Here is a 25,137-nt window from a genome sequence, read left to right on the forward strand (position 1 = left end):
CATGTATGTGTATATATTTTATGTACTGGTATTTTTATTTCCATACAAACAAGAGATCTCCAGAAATTAAGACTCTTTACCTATAACATACTTAGGCAGTTAATGATCAACTAAATTTCTGAAATTATTTCTAATGTTTTTGTGAGTCTTAGAGTCATTTTACTCTATGTCAGCAAGCCCCTCTGTGAACTGGCGAGGCAGCCCTGTGCTGTGTGCAACAGAGATATGTCTTTGGAAACCATAAGTACCAAACTCTATACTAACCACACACTGGATAAGACCTTAATATAGCTTCCGTATGCCTGGTCCATAAAAAAAAATAGTTATCACCAAATGAAAAGTCACTTTTCGGGGAATTAAATAACATGGTTGTCTTTAAATTTTCTGTTCCAGCTCTTGCTTTTGCATACTTTTAGCTACTACCTCTTCCTCAAGGCAATAGAACTCCTTGGAAGCTCTGGGTCAGGTCTTCTGAATCAGGTGACAGATGACTGAGGGTCTGCAGCCCTGACATATTCAGATAGGAACATACAAAGTTACCATGGAAACTTGCAGCAATTTCACACTGTAATCTTCTGGAACTCAGCTCTAGAAGGCAGTCTGGCAGAAGCCTCAGAGGGAAATGGGCAACCATTTGTCCCATATAAGTTAAAGTGAAAGGGCAGCAGATGAGTTATAGTAAAAAAAAAAAAAAAAAAGAAAAAAAGAAGAAAAGGAGAAAAAAAGGACGAAGAAGCACCTGGATACCTAAGAGTTTGCTTTAGCGATAGGATTAGGATTCACTTATACACACATATTTTGTAGATGTAATATTGAAAGGTATTACCACAGATCTATTTTCTGGATACTGATCAGTAGCTATTTACTGAATGTTCTATGTAAGTTAAAAGAGCAGATTTTTCATGGTCAGTGTATTCTAAAAAATATAATATGATATGTTTTGCATATATAACCTTGGATACTAATGTCTTAGCAAGTCAAAGCTTTCTACCCCTCCTTTAAGGATTGATTTGATGCAATTATTCATAGTTTTTATACCACTCCACCTGATACATTCTCTCTTACAATTTCTATTTGGAGGCTGGCTCATTAAAAAATATACATATATTATAATTTCTTGTGTTTCTTTTCGTGCTATATGAAAACCTTAAACAGGCTCTTCATTCTCTCTTTCTGTTACTCTGGTTATCAACAACTCTCTGATAAGCCCTCTGCAATTATATTTTTTAAAGAAAAAAAGCATAAAGGACTACTCTTTTGTGATTTGTAATACTTCAGAAATTAACCCATGCTTCTCTTCTATAATATTATCTTTGAATTAGAGAAAAAAGTAAATACAATGAAAGCACAATTTTTTCACAAATATAAATGAATTTTTAGTTATCAGGCCTTTTAGCAAGTTTACTTCTCTATTCAGGATACATTAAGAAAAGTAAGGATACAGCAAGGATACACATTTTCTTTTTGCTCATGGCATTGATCATTTTGCTAGAGTTTTGGTGTTCTGATTTCCTTAAAACCTTTAGCAGTTATTTTGGTTTCAAATCCCACAGTGAAATTACCATCAATAACAGAACTTGGCACCACAGAAACACAGTAACAGCGTATGACTTCTATCGACAATGGTCAGATATGGTGTTTCATGTCCATGTGGCTTCCTAGCAATAACCTCTTGTCTACTGTTCACATTACTATAAAGAACCCAGAAAAAAAACCTCTGAAGCAGTTCTAAATTATTTAGGGGCAACTTATAGAATACATGTATTTAAATAGCAACATATTTAAATTTCTAGAAGTGAGCCAAATTGTAATTGTGCCATTTTCACTTGAAAAAGAGTTTCAGTATTTAAATGCACTACAATGAATTGTTTGGGTTGCATGAGTGTGTGATTTTATTTTTGTTTTTGCCAAGCATAAACTAGTAACTATAAACAGTCTGCTTATCCATAATGTTTTTCCTTTAAAATGTGTTTTTTCATCATTGAAATCTTTTAGCCAATTAGGAATTGAGTTAACATATGTGACAAAAGCAATTAGGGAACTGCTTGCCAAACCTGAACTATATTTACATAACAGAGACTTTATGTAATATCATGCCAAAAGTACTTGGAGAGCTATCTGAAGAAATCATCCTTATATAGCCTATGAGAATTTCAATTGGTAAAAATAAAATAAAACTGTACTGGATTTATTTGTTATGAGAAATATGAATTCTTTCTTAGAAATATATATAACAGCACAGGGAATATAATCTATAATATTGTAATAACTGTGCATAGTGCCAGATAGGCACTAAATATATCAGGAGGATCATTTTATAAGGTATGTAAATCTCTAATCACTTATGTTGAACACCTGAAACTAATGCAATACTGTATGTCAACTCCAACTGAAAAAAAAAAGGAAATATATACATGATAGGAAAAGCATGTGTTGAAAGTTAAGCCATTATTACTCAGCCTATGTATATGGAGATCTTAAAGGATAAAGTTTAAAACCAGGAGGTTCAAAAGTCAATCAATTTATGACAAAGAAGCCAAGAATATACAATGGGAAAAGGATAACCTCTTTAATAAGTGATGTTGGGAAAACTGGACAGCTACATGCAAAAGAATTAAACTGGACCCCCTATCTTATATCACACACAAAAAATGAACTCAAGGTAGATCAAAGATTTGAATGCAGGACGTAAAACCATAAAACTCCTAGAAAAAAACATATGGAAAAAACTCTTTGACATTGATCTTGACAATGATTTTTTGGATTTGATATCAGAAGCAAAGGCAACGAAAGCGAAAATAAACAACTGGGACTACTTCAAAAAAAAAGAAAAAGGTTTCTGGGCAACAAAGGAACCATCAACAAATGAAAGGTAACCTACAGAATCAGAGAAAATATTTCCAAATCATATATCTGATAAGGGGTTAATATACAAAATATATATAAAGACTCATACAACTTAATAGCAAACAATAACATCTAAACAATTCAATTAAAAATGGGCAGTTGTTAAATAGACTTTTCTTCCCAAAGAAGACATACAAATGACCAACAGTTACATGAGAAGGTATTCAATATCTCTAATCATCAGAGAAATGTAATCCAAACTACAATGAGATATTACCTCACACTTATTAGAATGGCTATCATAAAAAAGATAAGATATAACAAGTGTTGGCAAGGATGTGGAGAAAAAGGAATCCTTGTACACTGTTGATGGGTGTAGCTACTATGGAAAATAGTTTGGATGTTATTCAAAAAATTAAAAATAGAACTACCATGAAATCCAGAAATCTCAGTTTCGGGTAGATATCCAAAGGAAATGAAAACAGGATATTGAAGAGATATCTTCACTCCCATGTTTATTACAGCATTATTCACAATAGCCAAGATATGTCAACAATGTAAGTGTCTATGAACAGATGAATAAAGAACTACGTTACATATACATATAGTGTTTATATATAAAGAAATGTGTTATATATACGCAATTCAGCCACAAGAAAGAAGAGATCCTGCCATTTGCAACAAAATGGATGGATCTTGAGGGCAGTGTGCTCTAAAAGAAATAAGCCAGACAGAGAGAGAAAAATGCTTTATGGAATCACATATATGTAGAATTATAACAAATGAAAGTGGTTTCCAGGGGCCGGAGGGCGGGGGAAATACTGAGAGACTGGAAAGGGTACAGACTTTCAGCTATAATATAAATAAGATCTGAGGATTTAGGGGAAAAAAGTCCTTTGTCTCCCCAACTGCTTCTCATCCTCATATTCATCCAGCTCTGTCTTCCCAGGTATTCAGGCACACTTACTGTGTCTCAGTAAAGGACAGCTCATCATGAATATCTGGCCTTTGCACATGCTGTAAGAATGCCATTCCTCGTATTTCTGAAGAGGCCTCCTCCATAAATATTTTTTTTATGGCTTTTGACAATGATCTTTGAAAGGCTAGTTTATAGGGACGTTCAACACATGCAATTGTGAGGTCATCCTTCAGGAATTATTACTCAATCTTTCTTAAAATCCCCTTCCCCACACCCCTTTCATAAGATTAAAAAAAAAAAAATTGTTAGGTGAACTCTGTGACAACAAAATCGGCATTGAATCCAGTAGGTTAAGGATTCTAATTAGCATTGAATCCAAATGGAACTTTGCTGTTCAACCAAATTCAGTGAAAGAACACTACAATTAAGTGCAAGGACTTAAATGGAGAGCAACTGACCCTGGAGGCATATTTTTGAAAATGTAAAAAAAAGTTTTATATTAAGGCATATATTAAATATATACATACATGACTTCTCATGCTCTAAGCATGTTAAAGTAAATAAAGTTCTGTCAAAAATTTTCCCAAATGGAAAAAATGTGAAGTCTTTTTTTCTGTTGTCTTAAGAGACCCACTAGTATGAACTTAAGATCTGAACCCATTAGGTTTCCTAGCTTTGCATTTTCCTCTTAGTGCTACTTGTTACCTGTTCTAACTGACTTGATTATACCCAAAATATCTTGACTTCTATCAACTATCATATGTATGAAAAAATAGGTCTTTTCCTTTCTTGAAAGTTATGTACCAGAGCATTTTAAAGGCACAAAGAGTATCCTCCTTTGCTATGGCTCTTACTGCATTGTGCAAACTAGGAAATTTTTAACCGAGGGTAACAGGAGGTACAGGTCATTGCTCACTTGCTAGGAAATGTGGCCTTTGCTGTAATGACACAAGGAAAAATTGGATACCCGATTATTTATTTTCTGACTCTCGGTAATTATATTTGGCTTTTATTCCAAACTTACGTGTGTGAGTCTGATGACAAATCATAGAATGCTTACGTAAGCCAAACTGTGTTTTGGGAAAGCAAGTCAGGGATAAGTGGAAATTGGTGCTGACACATTACTTGACCTCCACTTTGTTCTGTAATTTAAGGTTTCAGAGGCTTACAGAAATGCAGGCCTGCAGTTAATGACTGTCAGCTGGTTTCCACAAATCCTCGATTTTCTGGGTCTCCCTTTAGAAAAGAATGGCTTGACGGAAATTTGACAAGCCTCTGAATCAATGACGTGGTCTTAAAGAGGTAACAAACCTACTAACAAATCTTTTGGTTATATTTTAAAGTAAATCATTGATTCCAGATTGGGGACATTATTGTTTACCTTTTACATAATCCTCTTTTGTTATAATCATTTCCTAATAATGCTCCAATAAGCCTCTTTATCTCAGAGAATAAAAATCACATAGACTTTGCTATGTCTTTTACTGAAGGAGTGTAAATTTAATCTTTGAGTCTAAATATATCCTGGGAAACAGGTATGAACTGTAAAAGGTAAGGGCACAATGCATAATGTGTACTCCTTCTTTAGATACTCTTCTCTGGAACATAAAAGATTTACTCAGAAACAGCAAAGAGGGTTAGGATTAGTCACACAGCAGTAGAACAGTAGGTCTTATTCTCTCACAAACTTGTCCTTTCCCAGAACAGGACAGCGATAATAAAACATGGTTTTGAATTTTCAAATGGGATAGAACACATATGGAGGGAGTTAATCAAAACACAGCTGTAACTTTAACACTCAATATTAAGCAAGAAGCCTGAACATTTTTGGGTCAGGGTGGTTTCAAGAATGTCTCAATGGCAACTTTACCTCAATAGCTTTAAATCCTGCCATGACCACCTATAGCTTTAAATCTAGCCATACGAGATTGGCCAAGACTTCAGAAAACTATCTCAAAATCCCTAGAGATATTTAAAGAGATCATTTAAGTTAATGATTGCTTTTTTTCTTCCTTCCTTCCTTCCTTCCTTCCTTCCTTCCTTCCTTCCTTCCTTCTTCCTTCCTTCCTTCCCTTCCTTCCTTCCTTCCTTCCTTCCTTCCTTCCTTCCTTCCTTTCTTTTTTTTACTGACAAGGAAGCTGAAGCCCAGAGATGAATGGCTTTTCAAAGCAAGTCTTGAGCAAATTTTGAGCCAAGATCAAGTCTGTCGACTCTCAGTTCTGCTCTTCTTCCTTTGTTCTTGGTGACTTCGCAAACCTGAGAATCCTGAGATACAGGAATAGGCTACCTTAATAGCCCCACAGGAGAAAGAGGGGGTAAATGGTCTGTTTGGAGTCCTGACCTTCCACTCATTCCCAGTTCAAAACACACCAGTGCCATGGCAACCATGGCGTGAGCCACTAGCTCGCCCACTTCACTAAAATATAGACACTATTGGAGACAAACAGTGGAAATAAAGAAGAAAAATATAGAGAAGAAAGTCAGGGATGTTCTGAATCAGGGGCTCCTGAGATGAATAGGAGCCGAGTGGATGGACACATAGACACGTTTGCAGAAATCTGCATCTCCTCTGGGCCAACTTGCGCAGTGGCTAAGACATATCAAATTTTCTGTTGCAGTATTTCTTCTTGGTTCTTAATTTATCTTCAAGGGGCTGCATAGTTAAGATTTTTAAAAAATAAATATTTACTACCTCCTTGTATTTTGAAATGTTTATAGGTCAGTGATGGGATTAAAATAGGGAGGAGGCAAGAAAATTAAAATGTTAATCAAGCCACAATCAGAGACTGCAGCCAGGCAGCCAGGCCTGGAGGACACCTTCAGGGCATAGAAAGATTTCTACTGGAATTACTAACACCCCATTCCCCACACCTGTGAAGGGGAAACAGGAACCAAAAATCATTCTCTATGGCTAAACCCTTGGGGAGCCTATGGATTAAAGGCTGGGAATTACCAGCAGGCCTTTCACTCTACATATTCTTACCTTTTCAAACTACATACCCTTCCTATTACTCACTACATGTCCATATCATAGGAAATGGGTTAACAAAGTCTTTTAAACAATAACTAACAGGGACTAAAGAATGATATATAAAATGAATTCCCTGAACACTCACCTCCCCACCCCTCCCACGCTCACTATCTTTCCAAGTCTCTTTCGGTCTCTCTCTCTGTCTCTGAGAGGAGACTATACTCTGTGGAGTGTTACCCCTTTTCTAATAAACTTTCCTTTTAACTCTAACTTCGGCGTGTGTGTCGAATTCTTTCTACATTCTCCGCCGAAGGACACTCCTCTCTCCCTGCAGAGCTTGTTCCTTCGTTGTGTACCTCTCCCTCTCTCCCCACCAACCAATGACTCTCCAGAAGTTTGTATTAATCATTCCTTTGCTTTTTTGTTTTTTTTTTGTTTAAACATGCAATCTCCTGATTATTAATGAGGCTGAACATCTTTTCATATGAATATTGACCATTGGGTTTTCCTTTTCTGTTCAGATTTTTGCTCATTTTTCTATTGAAAATTTGTCCTTTAATAACTTGTAACAATTCTTTATATATTTTGGACACATCAACTTTGTCCATATATGTATAACAAATATATGCTCCTAGTTTATAGCTTGTTTTTATTCTCTCTATAGTAAATATTGAAGAACAAAAATTATTCATTTTACTGTAATCAAATTTATCATTCTATATTAGTTTACACCCAAAATTATATTTTTGTTTTTAAGAACCACAGATTTTCATTTTTGTAATCAAAAACTGATAATATCTACAATTCATATAGTTCAACATAATAATTTACAATTTTTGCATATAATTTAAGATATTCTTTACATTGGACTTCATAATGATATTATAGTTCTTCTAAAATTTTTACTCTTCATGTCTTCTTTACTGTCTTTAATATAGTTCTATACTTTTCTCCCAAAGGTCTTGCTTACAAATTGCACTTTATATTTTGATGATTTTTGTAAATGTTATATCTTTTAAAGTATTTTATTTAATGTTTACCATGATGTCTATTTAATGTTTACCAATATTTTCAAATTTCAAATATCATTTGAGATTTCCTTGTTTAATTTTATTATAGCAGAAAAAATCTTTTTTATGACATCAATCTTTAAAATTATTTAAATTTGCTTTATACCCTAATATATGTTCAGACTTTTGTGAAAATTTTGTGTGTGCTTGAAAAAGTATGTATATTCTTCAGTTTGTTATTATTTGCAGTGTTCTATGAGTAAATCATATCAAGTTTATTAATCTTGTTTAAATCTTCTATATTGTTCTGATTTTTTTGCCTTATTTATTAGATACTGAAAAGGGTATATAAAAATATGTAACCATGATGGAGTGTGTCTATTTATCCTTATATTGCTGCCAATTTTTGCTTTATATATCATAAGGGTATATAATTCAACAAATTTAGAATTATGTCTTCCTGTTGAATTAAACATTTCTTCATGAAATGGCCTTATTTATCTCTAATAATTCTTTGTACATTGAAGAGTATTTTTTCTAGTACTATTATAACTATTCCAGCTTACTATATTTTCATTCTTTTGTTTTCAAACTTTTCATAACCTTATATTTTTACATATCTTATATAAACTGCATATAGCTAATTAATTTAGGCCAGCATTATACTGTAATTATAAATATATTTGGATTTATTCCCACAGTACTCTTTTTTTTAGCTTATTTTTGCCTTATTTTGAATTACGTTTTCTCATTCTATTTTATCTCTACTGATTTGGAAGATATGTATTCACATATTTGAAGCTACATATTCTATAACTACACTTCAATGATCAGGACAAGCACTTTGAACTCCTCAAAATCTAAATTTCATTAATAACTCTGTCTTCTTTTTCTAAACTACAGGACCCTTAAAACATTTGAACTGCATTCATCAATCTCCTATTAGATGCTATCATTATGAATTTTAATGTTTACTTTAAAATTCTACAAAACCTTATTACATTGTTGACAAGATATATATTTATAGTTACTTCTTTCACATTTTCTAAATCTTGTCTTTCTTATATTCTCAATAATTTGTTTAAATTTATTTCCTACTTTACTGATTTCCTTTCCAATTTTGTAAAACTTTATATTTAAACAGTTTATTGAAATTTTTATTTCAATGATTATATTCTGTTATTTTTAAAAATTGTATTGGGTTCTTTTTAAAAATCAACTATCATTTTTATAGTTTCTTGGCTTCATAAAATTTATTTAGGCTTGCTTTTTATTTCTTTAAATAAACATATTATTTTTATTTTGTGTATCTGATAATTTTAATATATTTCTAGTTTCTAAGTTTAGGACAGTCATATTTTCTTATTTAGGGTGCAGAGTCACATTTTAGTTCACACTAGCATTGAAAATGTTACTTTTTGAGGTCCCAGTACTGTGTAAGGGGTGATCTATTAGCTCCCTATTTTGGGTGGACTCCTGGCTTTGCTTCTTCTTCCCTACTCTTTGACAGTATTAAAATTCTAGAGATGATGAAGTCTGACATCAGAAACATGGTGGAATGAGAGACGTCCCTAGATCTCTCCCTTTGAAACAACAATAAGCTGAACAAGCAAAACTCAACAAAAAACATCCCAAATTCTAACATTCACATGTTTCGGAAAATGTCTCAATAGGAAACCTGGCTTCACTGCTCTACTTTCTCATTGTGTTTCTCTCTTCATTATGTTTGGACTAAGTATGCCAAAAGTTCTTACAAGCTCATCGATGCATTTAAGAATTTAAAACACTTGATACTGTATTTTAAATTATTTTCAATGGTACTGTTAAATAATTTATCTAGAATACCAAATTGCCATAAGAGAAAAAGCCAAATCCTTTGACATGAAATAAAAACATGAAGGTTCTTTTTTGTCTTCTATTTATTTTTGTGAGGTTTGACTCTCTCATTCTATAATTTTTTGGGGGTGTACTACATATTGAATCAGCACTTTTTTATTTTTTCTACATCAATTTTGTTCTTTTTCAACCTGAGTTCTATTAGTGAGACTACAGATTAAATATCTTCCAGATTTTTGAACAGGCTATTATCTTACCATGTAGAATCTGAGGGGTATGAGTGATACTCTTTCAATATACTCAGAACCAAACCACTTTCGTGAACTAAGAGAAGGAAAATAACACACCTGAGGAGGCCGAGCAGCTAAAGAGAGAAAGGGCACCAATTCAGAACAGGCCCCAGACAAAATGAAGCTTAAGAGAAAAAAGACAACTTGAATTTCAACACCACCACGAAGAAAACTTAAGGAGACCTAAGTATAGCAAGGCTAAAACTTAAAAAGCCATGATAGTTCAACAAATATTTAGAAGACGAATTGAAGGGAAGAACAAATAATGCTGATATTTGACATGGATTTCAAGTAGGAAAAACTCTGAAACATCAAGGTACAAGTAAGAATAGAGGTCATAAGAAAAATCATAAGACCTAGTAGTTGGAAGCAAGAGTTCTGAAAGCCAAGCAGAAACTGCAGAAAGATAAGAAGAAATAAAGTAAATAAAACACTAATTAAAGAGATAGCAGATTAAAGGCCTAGAGAACATAACTTGCCTGGGTTTGCACACTGAAGAGCCAGGAATTGAAAAAATAATATAATAAAGAACTATTTCTGATATACAGTATATAGATGTGTATCAATTAATTTTCCTTTGAACTATGAATTTTGTTAAAATTTGAGTAAAAAGATCAAAGGAGAGCACGAGCCAATGAACATTGATTAACAACAAGTCTTGCTGGCAACACATCCTGGGACAGATGGCGTTGTCAGCAGAACGTGCTTGGAGACTTGTTGCTAAGCCTGCCAACAAGTTTGTCCCTTACAAGCAGCTACATGTACAAAAGACATCTATCACAGGATCTGCGCTGAGATGTCAGTGACAATTTGTGGAAGCTGTTTTAGTACCTTAAATACCCTCTTTATATATATTTTTAGATAAATCTCTATTTGTGAGCATATGTGTTCTACCATTTGTTCAAGAGTTTTGTTTTCCATTAACTTAGTTTATATATTTCTTTACAGTATTGACTTTTTAGCATTCCCTGAACTCGTTTAGAAATATAGATATATTTCCGCCATGAATCTGAAGGAATAAAGATGGTTTTGTTGTTGTTATATCTGAGAAAATTAGTTTTGCACACTTGCAATTAGAATTCTTACTTATTGGCAATAGCTAAAATATTATTTTAAATGTTTAAATAAATATACACATACAATCTCCTCTAGCTTTTACTTGTAAGTATCTGATTATCAATCCATATCAGCCTCATGTCACTCACCTAGCATAAATGTAGAAAGTCAATAATTTCAGAAGAAAGAGTTTTGATGGGCCCAAAGCGTAAGCTGTCCAAATATCCTTACATCCTTTTGACACAAGTTAATGTTTTGCCTTCCCACAAACCTCTTTTCTATGCTCCCCTGATAAGCCCTGAGCCTAATGTTGACACATCTAAGTCAATCTGCAAACTAATTCTTTAAATAGTTGTTGCTGTCATATCTTTGCGAGTGTGTATGCTCTTATTCTGCATCGATTAGTAATCAACTATTAGGTTTACTATATGTGAAGTATTTTTTTTAATGTTCGGGAGACACAAAGAAGCACAAAATGGTCCTGGCCCTCCTGTCCACAGACTTCAATTGAGTTGGAAAAAAAAAAAGACACATACACCTTAAGGGAAAAGAAGGCTATCTTTGGGTGGTTTATACATCCTGTTTCTTCTTCTGCCTGGGACACTCTCCTTACTCGTCCACCAGCCTATTCCTAGCACTTTCTTTTCGGATTCTGACTTAAACCTTCATGTCTTCCAGGAGGTCTTTCCTGATTCTGCAGGTTCCACCTTGGAACCTCTTGATTAGTCAGCAGCATCTGGCACATTCCCTTTACCCTCAGCCTTTACTGTAATTAGCTGCTTTTTGTCTGCCTTCTCCGCTAGACTGCAAGCAGTGAGGGCAGGGACCTTGTTTGTTTGATTCACTACTATAGTTTTCAAATTTAGAAGAAACCTAATAAATATGTGCTGAATAAATGAGTAAGGATAATACATCCTAAACTTTTGAAGAAGGGGAAAAAAAATTTTAAAGTATCATTGGCATTTTTAGAAGGAAAGGGATAACTAGGTGGTCAGGAAATAAGACTTCATGTAGCACGGTAGGGTTTGGGTTTTTATTAGCATTAAAAACCAAGGTGGAAAGTAAAATCTATTAGTGGTGATAAAACAAACAAACAAACAAAAAAAACTATGACTGAAAGTGTGGACTGGCACTTAAGAAAAAGGAAAAATTGTTATTCATCTCTGGCCTATGGTTCATTTCTAGAATCAAACTCTGTCTGACTTACTGCTTTCTGCACATAACTAACAGCTCTAATTGCCAGGCTCTGTATGCAGAGCACCAAATGAGATGGCATTGCTGGATAAGAATAAAACAGCTTTTTAAAAAGGTGAAGGGTTATGGGTGAGACAACTTTCAGATTTTAGATGGGCATAACATACTTACGGATTTAATGAGGGAACTATCTTTTAATGGGAATTTCAACCAATTTTACAAAGTTTTCTTCTTAAGAAAAGTTACAGGACCAAGAATTTTTTATATCCAAAGATATTAAAGATATTTAATCTCGGGTTCCTGAATCTAATATACCCATTTATTTTTAAGCTTCCCATTCAGTAAGGCACATTCTTCTCTAGTATATTCCTTCACTGGCAATCCGTATTACTTTCATTTACCAGAAACCCATGAAAGAACTGATTATGCTAAACAGATGGCAGTGCCTATTACAAACTAGGCTAGAACCAGAAGATTTTCATGCAATTCCATATATTTACAGTTATATTACTAGTGATGACTCAAATGTAATTTTAGAAGTCTCTACTTTTGTTTTGTAAGATATATAAATTTTCTTACTGGGTTTTTGAACTTCTATTTGTTTTTTGCATTTCTGTGGTCTATTAGACAGCAGAGAAAGAATTATTTTCTAATACGATTACAGTGTTACTTAGTTCTTGAGTCTCAAAATGATTAAAATTGAGACTATCATAAGACTCAACAAAAGCAAACAAATATAGAGGTAATTTCTCAAATAATGAGATCTTTTTCTAGTGATGCTCTTCATCTAATAAACATAGATAGCTCCTCAAATTCTAATCTGTCACTACTCATTGTTAATATCTGATTTGGGGACTTCATAACTATTTTGGCTTGGATCTAAGTAAAAAGATTCTAGAACATACTAATAATTCACTTTTAATGCTATGTATTTCCTAAGCCAACACTGAAGAGATACAAGAAGCAGCTGCAATTTTAAATAACAGTTCTTTAATACTATTTTCAAAAGTTAATGTAGATCTTTGGTTAACAAAAATTGAGATGTTGGCGCTTGAAATTATACTATCAGTCAAAGTGTCTATTTGAAACCTCTCCAGAAACAAACAGAGACTCGTGGACATGGACAATAGACTAGTGGTTACCAGAGGGTAGAGGGGAGGGAGGAGAGAGGTGGTAGACGGGGTAAAGGGGATCAAATATGTGGTAACAGAAAGAAATCTAACTATGAGAGGTAAACACGAAATGTAAATATATATATGAATTACTGTTAAAATATACAGCTGAAACATTGGATTTTGTTAACCGATGTCACCATAAAAAATAATTAATTAATTTAAGAAAAAAGAAATCTCTCCACAGCCAGATATTTTATGAAAACTAAAAAGTCATTATTTCTCTCACTATTAATAAGTAAACATCTCAGAAGAGTGTACTTCATTCTTTAGTGCAGTACAATATGGTTTCTGTCCTTTCCACTCTTCCAAAAGTTATTATGATTATTAATGAATAAATCCAAAGATAATTTCCCATCTTATTTTCTTTTATCATCCAGTACCATGAAACTTTATCTCATGTACCTCTGTGACCTGAATTACCGTTTATAATCCAATAGCTCTCATTTCTCTATTTCCAGATCAGGTTTTTTTCTCCTAAGATTTTGGTTCTTATTCCAAATGCCTATTGACACCTCGATTTAGATGCCTTATAGAAATTTCAGCCCACGAGTTCAAAAATAAATACATTCTTCAACTTAGTTCCTTTATTTGTAAAATTTGGATAACAAAAGCTCCTGCTTCATAGAAACTGTAGTAAAAATTAGAAAACCCAGCACAGTGCCTAGCATAAAGCAGTAATATTAACCATTGCTAATGATTATTATTAATAGCAATATTATTATTCCTAGGTGCTTATTTGATTCTAACCCATATGTCATCTCATAGAGATCCCATTTTCTCATCCAATTCAATTCATTTTCCTTGTTCTCAAACCTCTAGCCTAAGCGGTCTCCAAGCAAGTCAAATTCTTAGTTATATTCTAAGTCAGTATGATATAGTCAATCTTAAAATAGCATCTTTGACAAAGCAGGCCCTCCCAAACCACTGATGGGTAGTAGATTATCCTGAGATGATTGCTTTTATATAATTAGTTTATGACTCAAAACTCATAATAAGATATAATATCTATATAAACTTTTTGATCTCTTCTCTTTGAAAAATTAGGTATATCATATTGTATTTAGTTTAGCACCCTTTAACTCTCTGGGTAGACTTAATGTTTTGTATTTCCTTAATCTGTTCCTACTTATTTCATTTTTGTTTACTATATGAATAAATTGTTAAATTTATTGAATACTAGAAAACTAGGTCACTGTGATGGAAAAAATGTCAAAAGTGTTTTTAGGGCACTCAAGAACAACCATGTAAACTTAAACATGTATTACCAAAATTACTTGAAATGAGTGAGAAAAGTGGATGTAACTAAACAGTCATCCATTTTGAGGATGTCTGATGGCTTAGAATTCTTGTTTTCACCATAAAGAACAGAATATTATATTCCTATATTACCTCAGTCCTTTAAAAACATAAATTCTATTTTTCATAAAATCCTCATGGTATTTTCTGTTCCAAACAAGGAAATTAATGGATGAGAAGATGGCTTATTTCTTTTATTACTCAATTCCCAATTTTATAATAGTTCTCAGATAATCCTCAACTCTACATAATTTGGAGTTATTGCTTTTCAGAATCCTTTATTAATTACTTGTGTCTGGTCACACCACTTCATCTCATGGGATCCCCTAATATTTGGGTAACCAGGCAGGGGTCTTAAGCAACCCAGGGATGGAGATGCCACAAAATGGGTTGTCAAAGCTATGAGGCTACAGCCTAATGTTATCCCCGGAGAAGGAGAGAATCCAAAGGGAGAATTCAGTCATTTAAAACAACTGACACCAAAGCTCTCCTAAATCAGTCACCTCCTTTTGGAGAAATGCCCAAGTGTTCTCTGAAATGCTTTATATAAAGCCCCCAAACTCCTAGTTCCTAATAATCTGTGTTCACTACTTATCACAGTTAGATCGTTTCCTCCAAACAGTGCTATTTCCTGTAGATTACTTAAGCATATGTGCATTTGAAGCTCTGTCACAAGCAAAATATAATCTTTTATTCCTTGAGTTCAGATACTGCAATATAATTTTTTAAAACAGTATGTTCACGTTATGTACTCATCTAGCAAAATGTACAGTTACACAGTTTCCTAAGCCACTGGCAAATTTTGTGGCTCTGTAGTCATAATAAACTGTAGACTATGAGAGAGGGGAAAAATATGTGGGGACATTGTTTTGAAAGAAAGAATCAAATGTTGTAGTTCATACATTCTCACAGGTAAATTATTAGAGACTAATTAATTTTTGCCTTCCATTTTTTAAACTCAGTCATGAAGATAACACTGAAAATCTGGCCATATCAGCTGTTGTTAGAATTTATAGAATAGATTTGGAGTTATCAATTTAAACTTCATAGTTGAATGACAATCCAGCTGTGTCTGCTCAGCCAGAGAGTGTAATGGGAGATTAGACATGTGACATCATCTGACACCAAGTAAGAAGGGGTCTAGAGATGGGGTTGGACATCAAAAGAGAATTGTTCCTCTGTAGACAGTGATCAGCAAAGAAGGGTAATTTTCTCCTACCAAAAATGGACTTTTTATTGACATGAAAGGAAAACAATTTTAGCTTTAATTGTAGAAATAATCACCTTAGCCTACAATTTGTGTGGTTTGGGGGCAGCCGGCAGCGTACCATAACCCCTTTGTCCTAGAGGTGTGAAAAGCTGCTTTACACAGTGAGCCAAATGGCCAATTAAAGTAAATATGAAAAGGCATGCTGCCAAATATAAACACATTTTCTGTGGTGGCTATTTTTAACTATGTGCAATATCTTTTGACCTATTTCCCCTTGCTTGGCTATCTTCAGTGTTCCCATTCTTAAGGATGACACATCTGAATACTATGCAGATATGTTCCTCATTCCCAAGCTGGTAAAAGAAGGTGGGGTTCTGACCCTGACATAGAGGCCGAGCCTCTTGGCAGGCTCAGACATGGCTTGCAGAGTTCACGTTTCTTGCTTTGCTTGTGGTGTCAGTTCAGCCTATTTCCTGGAGCAGCTTTGTTCTATTTCATACATCCAAGGGCTCTAGGTGGTACTTCTCACACATCACTCACAGGGATAAGGACCTTTAAAAAGCAGCCATATCCTCCTCTTTTTCTTTATAAAGTCACAAACGTGTTTTGGGAATGCTCGATCTTCTACTTTCTGCATTCCCCAAAAGCGTACATATATAAATACACACACAAGCACACATACATCATACATAGGGGATAGTGCAGCTGCTTTAAAGGTTCAGGGTGAGGACATGGTGACTCTTTAAGAAGGAAATATTCTATGTCTGCCCTGAAAACCACCACAGAACCACACGTTGGAATACGCCCCATGGTGCCTCTAGTGAGCATGTTTCATGTTGTTTTATGATCAGGAGAAGGAACAGGAACGTTCTTCCATATTTAAGGACTGAGAGACTTCAGAAGCCAGGAGACAGGGCTTTGCAGTCATTAAAACCCAGCACTGAGTATGCAGCTCACACTTTTTGGGGGGAACTACATAGGCACCCAAATATTTTTTTCCCTAAGACAGTCCACAAACTTTACTTAACACTGATACTCGGGTTGATGAATTGGACCTAGCTAGACCAGTTTTGTGCTGCCAAGGCAGTAAAAGAGACACTCTCAATTCCCATTCTGTAAAATTCCAACATACTATCACCATGAGAGAAAAGATGGGAGCAAGCTCATGTTCACTCTAAAATGTATGCTGTTAGGACAACATACTTGAGAGCTACCAGTCTTCATCTCTCTATAACTTGCTGTAGGTTTCCATGGAATAAGAACACTGCTATTATTATATTCACTTATATTTTTAGAAAAAGGTTTTTTTGTTGTTGTTGTTGTTGTTTTTTGTATTTCCAAAGCATTTTAATATTTTTTATCTCATTTGAAGTTTGCAAACCCTGGAAGCAATTAGTGCAAAAATCAGTACAGTTGACTCCCTGCCCTGGCCATACAGTCAAAAATTCATGTATAATTTTTGACTCCCCTCTAAATTAAAGAATAGCCTATGGCTGACTAGAAGCCTTACTGATAATGCAAACAGTTGATTAACACAAATTTTGTATGATATAAATTTTAGATACATATTCTTACAATAAAGTAAGCTAGAGAAAGGAAATGCTATTTTAAAAAATCATAAAGAAGAGAAAATACATTTACAGTACTCTACATATTTATTGGAAAAAATCCATTTTTGAAAATGGGCACACAAAGTTGAAACACACACTGTTCAAGGTCAACAGTACTTCCATTTTGAAGACAAATAAATTGAGGCCCAAGGAATTTATCTAACTGATATAAGGTGATATAGAAACACCAAGGTAATAACCAAGCTGAAAGTAGAACTCACCAGAAATTAGACCATTTCCTTTCCTGAGGGTTGTATAATATACCTTTGATATCTCAAGCAGATCTGGTCCTGAAATCTAAGGCTAGGTTAAGCATTGAGGCAAAGGTGTTCAGTCTAGGGCAGAGACATCAGTGGGCAAGTTTAAAACTGAATCTAAGGGAATATCAAAGTCAAACATTAAAGGAAAAGATATCTTCTGCTCTAAGAGAATAACATGGGGTTGAAAACAGATAAAATTTATAAGATCAAGATCCAGCTAAATATAGGAAGGGAGTAGGCTGTGGTACCCTAGACTGTCTTCTCTGTTGGTTCTCACTTTGAGGTATTTTGACCCCTGAGGGGCATCTGGCAATATCTGGAGACATTTTTAATTATCACACCTGGGAGTGAGATGGTGAGTGCTCATGGCATTTACTAAGTAGAGGGATCCTGCTACACATCCTGCTATGCACAGGACAGTCTTTTATGACAAAGAATTATCCAGACCAAATTGTCAGTAGTGCTGAGGTTGAGAAACCCTGGTTTACTTAGGGTAGTCCTCTGATAAATGGTAAGTCACCTTGATTAAAAGGGTGAAAATTAAGATGTTTGACATTTATTCCACTACTCTAGGACACCCTCTGATTTGTTTCTTCAGAAGGTAGATCAGGATGTAGTAGGCTGGATGGAGAAGATTTTGGGAGAAGCATGTGCCATTTCTTTTTCTCTGTACTATGTTCACCTTCTATAAAAATAAGTTTTATAAATATCGATTTCTCTTTTCCTATTGTACATGCTAGAAAATACTGTTATTTAATTAATTTCTTATCAGGATAGAATAGAGCTATTTGTGATATAATTATTAGTTCCTTTAGTTATAAGGGCTGTATAAGTTAAGGTTGTATATTTTAAATTACATTGTGTCAAATTTCAGAAACTATGTAAGGGAGATTTTAAAAATTCATTTTTGTATATCCTTTTTTCGGTTGCTCAGTAAATGCATGCATATTCAGATTCAAATCAGCATGGGCTGTGGAGAAAGAAAGCGATGTATAATTAAGTGAGAATCTACAAAAACCCATGGCTTTACTGACTGGCTCTACTGAAAGCAATTCTGTCCTGTTTTCTTGCCTAATCCCCGTTTGTAAAGGAACATTCTGCCAGCAGCGTCTTTCCTGTGCTGGGAAATTGGCCCTCAGCTTTGAGCACATTTTAAAAAGAGATGTTTTGTATTTTTTCCTTTTATATTGCTAGGATGAGCTAAGCACGTATAGCTGTAGAAAAAAAAAATAGGACAATGAAACCAGAAAATTTAAATTCATTTAATATTTACTAGAAAAGCCCCAGCTCAATATTGCTTAAGATAGGCAATCACTTGCCTCCTATGAGCTAGACCTGTGTTGCCCAATTTGGTAGTCAAATGTGACAATTTAAATTTAAATTTTAAAAATTAAAATTAATTAAAAAATTAAATTCCTCATTTGCCTTAGCCATGTTTCAAATGCTAAAACAGTGGCCTGTGGCTCCTATAATGGGTACTGAAGATACAGAACAGTTCCATTATTACAGGAAATTCCAGTGGACAGTGCTCTCTAGTTCAGTGGATTCAACAGTTGATAATCATGTGGGGACGCTAAAGGCCAGGGAGCACTCTCTTGAACATGCAAAGTGCCTCTGCATCATCGCTTGAAGGCTCTACCTCGTAGACAACAACTGTAGAGGTTTCACTGCATTTTCATTTAATTCTACCAACAATTACTTATCCAATATCTACCATAGGTCAAGCAAGCACAATTCTTGAAATTGTGGGTGGAAATGAATAAAACTGATAAAGTCCTTGCCTTCAAGGGGGTTAAATTCTAGTTAAATTCTAGAAGTCCAATAATACATTTATAAATAATATATCTACATATATACATATACACATATACATAAAATAGACAGCCAGAAAATGACTACTGTTAAAAAGAAATATAAGAGAATGTAAGGGGATAAACTGATGGGGCAATAGGCTCTATTTCAAATAGACTTGTCGAGGAAGACTCTTCTGAGGAGATGATACTTGAGTAAGACCTAAAAGCAGTGAGGAGTGACCCAGGATAATATCCGTGACGATATATTCGAGGCATAGGGAATAGAAAAAGCAAAGGGCTCTTAGGTGGGAAACTTATTGACAGGTTCAAGAAAGCCTAAGGAGGCCAGCATGGCTGGGGTAGAATGAGCAAGAAAAGGAAGAGAAGTAAGAAATGAGGTTGGTTACAGAACAGGCCAAACCATCACCTGTGTGTATTACAAGACATAGTAAGGATTTGAATTTTGTTCTAAGAGAGATTGGAAGCCTTTTTAGGGTTCGAGTAATGAAGTGACATGATCCGATTTACATTACTTAGAATTTCCTCTGGCTTCTGTACGGAGAACGTGTGTGCGAGAATGGAAGCGGCATAACCAGTTAATAAACCACTGCTATGAAGTGGGCAGGAAACGATGGCGCCTCCGAGCATTTGAAGCAGATGAGAATTTATTCAATTTAAAAAATATATTGAAGCCAAAGAACTGATTATTTATTCAAATAGGCTCTAAAATAAAAGGAAGGGTCAAGAGTAATTTCAAGATTTCCTTTCAACAACTGAGTAAATGGTAATGTGGCATTTATTGAGATTATGGAGTCTGGGAGATTAGCAGATTGGAGATGAGGATGGTAATGAAGGGTTCACTGTGGGATATTTAAGAGGAGATACTCATTAAATATCCAAGAAGAAATATCTGGGAAGTGATTGAATAGAAAATCCTGAAGGTCAGAAAAGAGGTTTGGAGTTCGTAATAGAAATTTGAATGTTAACATTACGAATATGGTATTCAAACCTGAATAGTTAACAGACATCACAAAGGGAGTAAGGATATGTAGGAAAGAGATACCCAAGGACTAAATCCTGGGACATTTCAATCTATAGAAGCTGGGAAGGGACGGAGAGCAAGTGGACGAGTCTAAGAAGCAACTATTAGCATAGGAGAAAATCAGCACAACGGTGTCCAAGTGACCAAGTAAAAAATTTGTGTTAAAAAGGAGAATGGTCCATTGTATCAAACAATTATACTGAGCTGATTAAGAAGAGAACTGAAAATTTTCCAATTGTGAAATGAATCCTATTTTCCTCATTAATCTTTGCTTTCTACTGGGCTGAAAATGTTTTCAATATTAAATTTTATTTTTTTAACTAATGCTCCAAGTAGCTATCTACAAAACTTTGTCTGGAAGACCTGGGCATACTGAGGTGGATGTTTTGAGGGTAGAGGCAAGTATGAGCACTTTCTGTACTTCTCAGCATATTCCTCCTTTTTTCCTTCTTTTTCTGCAGTTGTTCTCAGAAGACAATCTTTAAGTCTATAAATTCATTAGAACCATTTGAAAGCCACAAAATATGGACTTAACTAATTTGATACATGAAAATACTCTCATTTAGGATTGATTCATGTCTTCATCATTACCAATAAAAAAAAAAAAATGTGACTACAGACCAATGTAGGTAGGTACCACACGGTCCTGATTCACTTCGAGATAAGTATCAAAATATCAAAATAAAACCTCAAATAGAAATCTCACAAGGACTTTACTGGAGACTGATTGGATTGATAATACACTCCCTTAGTACCTATTATAACCAAGCATGGAGGAAGAGGTGAGGGGGGTTACAATGTATTTTCTCCTTTGCCTACTAAGAACAGCAGTTGTGCAAAATCTCTGGTGTTTGGGTGTCTGTTTATTATAGAAATAGTCATAGCTTCCAGATTGCATCGCAGCACAGCAAAACTGCCATTGCTGTCTCCGAGTTGTGAAATGGTATTGTCAGGACATGGACAAAATTACAGCTCTGATCGGCACCTATTACTCTTACACTAAACTAATTTCCAATAGAATATAAACCATACAGAAGCCAAGGTGGGGATAGCCTTGCAGAATTCAACCAGAGTGAACTCACATCACCACTGTTTGCAAAAGTGTCATAAGTAAAACGATCGCAGGGAAAGGGAGTCCTGGGGATCATTTGACTAAAAAACTTCAATTAAAGGAGCTTTCCTTCCCGGTTAGGACAAAGAGTCCAGTTTTGATTTAAATCAGGAACAGAACCATGAGTTCTTGGTTTGCTTTAGTTCTGAAATTGATACTGTCCATGACCTAGATTTGGGTATTTGTGATTGTAAACCATATGTTCCCAAAGGCCCCTGAGCACAAACAGTTAAAATCCAACTGATAAATACTGCTAAATATTTTGAGGGCCCTTCCATCCAACAGAGGTGAGAATTCACCATCTGCTTTGAAATCCTATGAGCAGACAAAACTGCTTGTAGCGAACTTGCATAATTATTTCAAAGAGAAAAGAAGCCTTAGGCAGCTAAATGTCAAAGCAGCGTATTTCTCAGCACAGTTGAATGCAGAGTCAGCAGTGCTGCAATGGAGGTTTGAAGCTGAGTAACCACACAGGTCTGGAGCCAAGAGTCTAGGCAGAAGATAATAATTAAGAAAAAAAAAAAATATATATATATGTATATATATATATATCAAATGATATATATGTCATTTGTTAAAACCAACCCTTAAGAGAACAAGGGTTTCCTTCCCAAATTAACTTTGCTTATACATACAAGGTACAAAGGACAGTGACAACGGACTGATGATTTTGAAATACCACCAAAATTTTCATAAGCAGAAAATGGAATGATGAAAAAGATTAGATTACTACTATTGTTTCCCCCTCAAGTTAATGAACAAATCAAGTCACAATATGCAATACCCCGGTGCTTTGTATCTTTATGGCTTCATATGATAATTCTTCTTTTTGTTTGAAAATTAAGATATTCACTAGAATTCCTCCGTGCTTGTATTTTAAATTGCCCCTTTCTTATTAATAGATAACTGATATCCCTGGTAGCAGGAGTATTTTAGGCATGTTCAGAGTCAAAAATTACATATTGAACACCTACTATTTGCCAGATAGCTAAGCACTAAATACATAAACTGAATTTGTACTTAATTCTTTTTTACCCCACATAACAGCAATGTGATTATTATATAAATTAATGCTGATATCTATGGATGTGCAAGTTGAGGGAATTAACTCATTATACCATTGAATATTCTGTTCTAAATAGTGTTTTCTTTATGGTAAACTCTTCTGAGACTAACAGACACAGACCGGCAGAATTAAGATAAAATGGAAAGTATTAGAAGGGCAGGGCTGGACATGGGAAGCTTCACAAGAGAGAAGAGATCGAGAGAACAAGACCCAGAATGGACAGAAGTCAAGTCGCTCTTAGTGGTCTCCGTAGCTCTACAGTCTTATCCAGGCACCACCACTGTCCTTGTGTCAGTTTACTGAAGATTCAAGGTGCTGACAGAGTTTGATTTGTTATACAGTCACGTGCTGCTTAATGACAGGGATACGTTCTGAGAAATGAGTCACTAGGCGATTTCATCATTGTGTGAACATCACAGAGAAAGGGTCTTCCAGGGTCCAGACCTAGATGGCATAGACTGCTACACGCCTAGGATATATTTTATAGCCTGTTGCTCCTGGGCTACAAGCCTGTACAGCATGTTATTGTACAAAACTACATGAGATTAAATCAAGCGCAAGAGAAATGATACAGTCAAGAGACGAAGTAAACATGAGATGTATGAGGCTGCTGCTGGCGTTGTCGGCACACTGTTCTACGGCAAACTATTTTTTTTATAAGTAGAAAGCATACACTCTAAAATAGTGATAAAAGTATGGTATAGTAAATACATCAACCAGGAACACAATCATTTGTTATCATTATCAAGTACTATGTACTATACATAATTCTATGTGCTGTACATTTATAAGACTGCCAGCACAGTGGGTTTATTTACACCAGCGCCACTACAAACAGCTGACTGATGTGTTGCACTTGGACATTGGGACATCTACAATGTCATTAGGTGATAGGAATTTTTCAGCTCTATTAAATCTTAGGGACCACGGCTGCAGATGCAGCCCTCTTGACTATGATCAGGTTACGTGTCATGGCAGGGAGAGAAACAAATAAGAGAAAGGGTCTTCCAGGGTCCCCTTGAGCAAATCTAATCTGCAGTCGAGAAAGCACATTAGTGCTTGTCTGGGGCTAGAGGTCTCGGTGAGAGTTTGTCTGGGAAGGGGCACAAGGACACCCTGGTGGCGATGGAAACACTGATGATTAGCTTGAGGCTACACAAATGCATAAATTTGTTAAAAATCAATTAAACGTACACTTAAAAATAGGTATATTGTATATAAAGGATACATTTAAAAAGTTGATTTTAAAAAGATATCCAGAAATATTACAGCTCTTAAAGATATTAAACTATGCTGATGAACCGACTGTGTCCAATGCAGCTCTAGAATGGCAGAAATTGACTTCTGACATGATCCTGTGAGAAGCTCCAGATAAAACAAAAACCATTTAAACTCAGGGGAAATGATCCTAAGGGCAAACAGCAAATGACAAAATATCTATTCAAGAAAATCTTTAAAAATTCTGTAAGAAAGCAAGTCTGTGGTATTTGAGCCAAGACCATGCTCTCCCTCCCCCGTTCCAGATCCCTCTCCACTCCTCGTACCCAGGAACACAGGGCCCCGTCTTCCCCTCACTCACAGTAGAAGAGCTTTCTTCCTGGGAGGATCAAGATGTCAGCATTTCTCATCTTGCCCCTAGTTCCCCGTTCCTGAGGCTAACACCTGGGCAAATGTTGTTGAGAAGTGGGGTGTCCCTTCATCGCCCAGATCCCCTTCATGGAACAGCAGTTCTGCCTTGGGTATGAGAATACTAAGGACACCGGTCACCCTTGCCCAGGCTTGTGAGGCAGTGCTTCAGTGCCAGGAGAAGCAAGCCAAGAGGACTCCAGGCTGCTACTCCCCACCCCCACCCCCCCAAGTACTCAGCTTCTAGAGTAGGAATGTTACTCAGAGATAAGGTTTTGCTTGCAGGGAAAGAGGGGGTCAGGCCTTAATAACAATAGCACCTAATCTCTTCTCAAAGGAACTGACTTCAATCGCAACATATTTTAAATAAAATCAAAGACACTCTCAAGAATAGTGGAGGTTGAGGTGAAAGACAATGAATTGAGTGAAGATTCAAGATACAGTTTCAATTGTAGGCTGGCCAGTTTGCAGGAGAGAACAAAGGATTAAGACAGCAGGAACAGCTCTCCTCTGGTCAAAGAAACCAAAAGCTGATCTCCAAAATTACTCTCTCAAAAGAGCCCAAGTTTGATTGGATTACTTTGTAGGGCAATTTATGTCCCAAGGCATTGTTGAAAAAAATGGTAGAGCAACCATCCAGCAATCAGTAAAGTTTAGCAGCTGTGTGCAGTCAGTGAAAAAGAAAACCAGAGCTCTACCAAAACCACTGTCATTCTAGGGTAACTGTGGGCTGGCCCGAAACAGAGCCTTCCTGAAAAGGACAGCAGAGGCTTAACACTGAGGGGGAGGCAGGGAGACGTCATGAAAATAATCCAGCCAATCACA

At 35.4% G+C, this 25,137-nt stretch overlaps 1 protein-coding gene across 1 annotated transcript in view; it reads right to left on the reverse strand.

Moving 5' to 3' along the window:
• TMEM196 (transmembrane protein 196) overlaps positions 1 to 24,521 on the reverse strand; it is a 136,475-nt gene extending 111,954 nt beyond the window's left edge. The window contains exon 1 of the transcript XR_005652689.1: positions 24,266 to 24,521. The gene's annotated coding sequence lies outside the window, so the exon portion shown is untranslated. The remainder of the gene's footprint in view (positions 1 to 24,265) is intronic.
• Between the last annotated feature and the right edge of the window lie 616 nt (positions 24,522 to 25,137).

This window comes from Pteropus medius, unplaced genomic scaffold (genome assembly GCF_902729225.1).
Source record: "Pteropus medius unplaced genomic scaffold, Ma_sr-lr_union100, whole genome shotgun sequence".
NCBI classification, from domain to species: Eukaryota; Metazoa; Chordata; class Mammalia; order Chiroptera; family Pteropodidae; genus Pteropus; species Pteropus medius.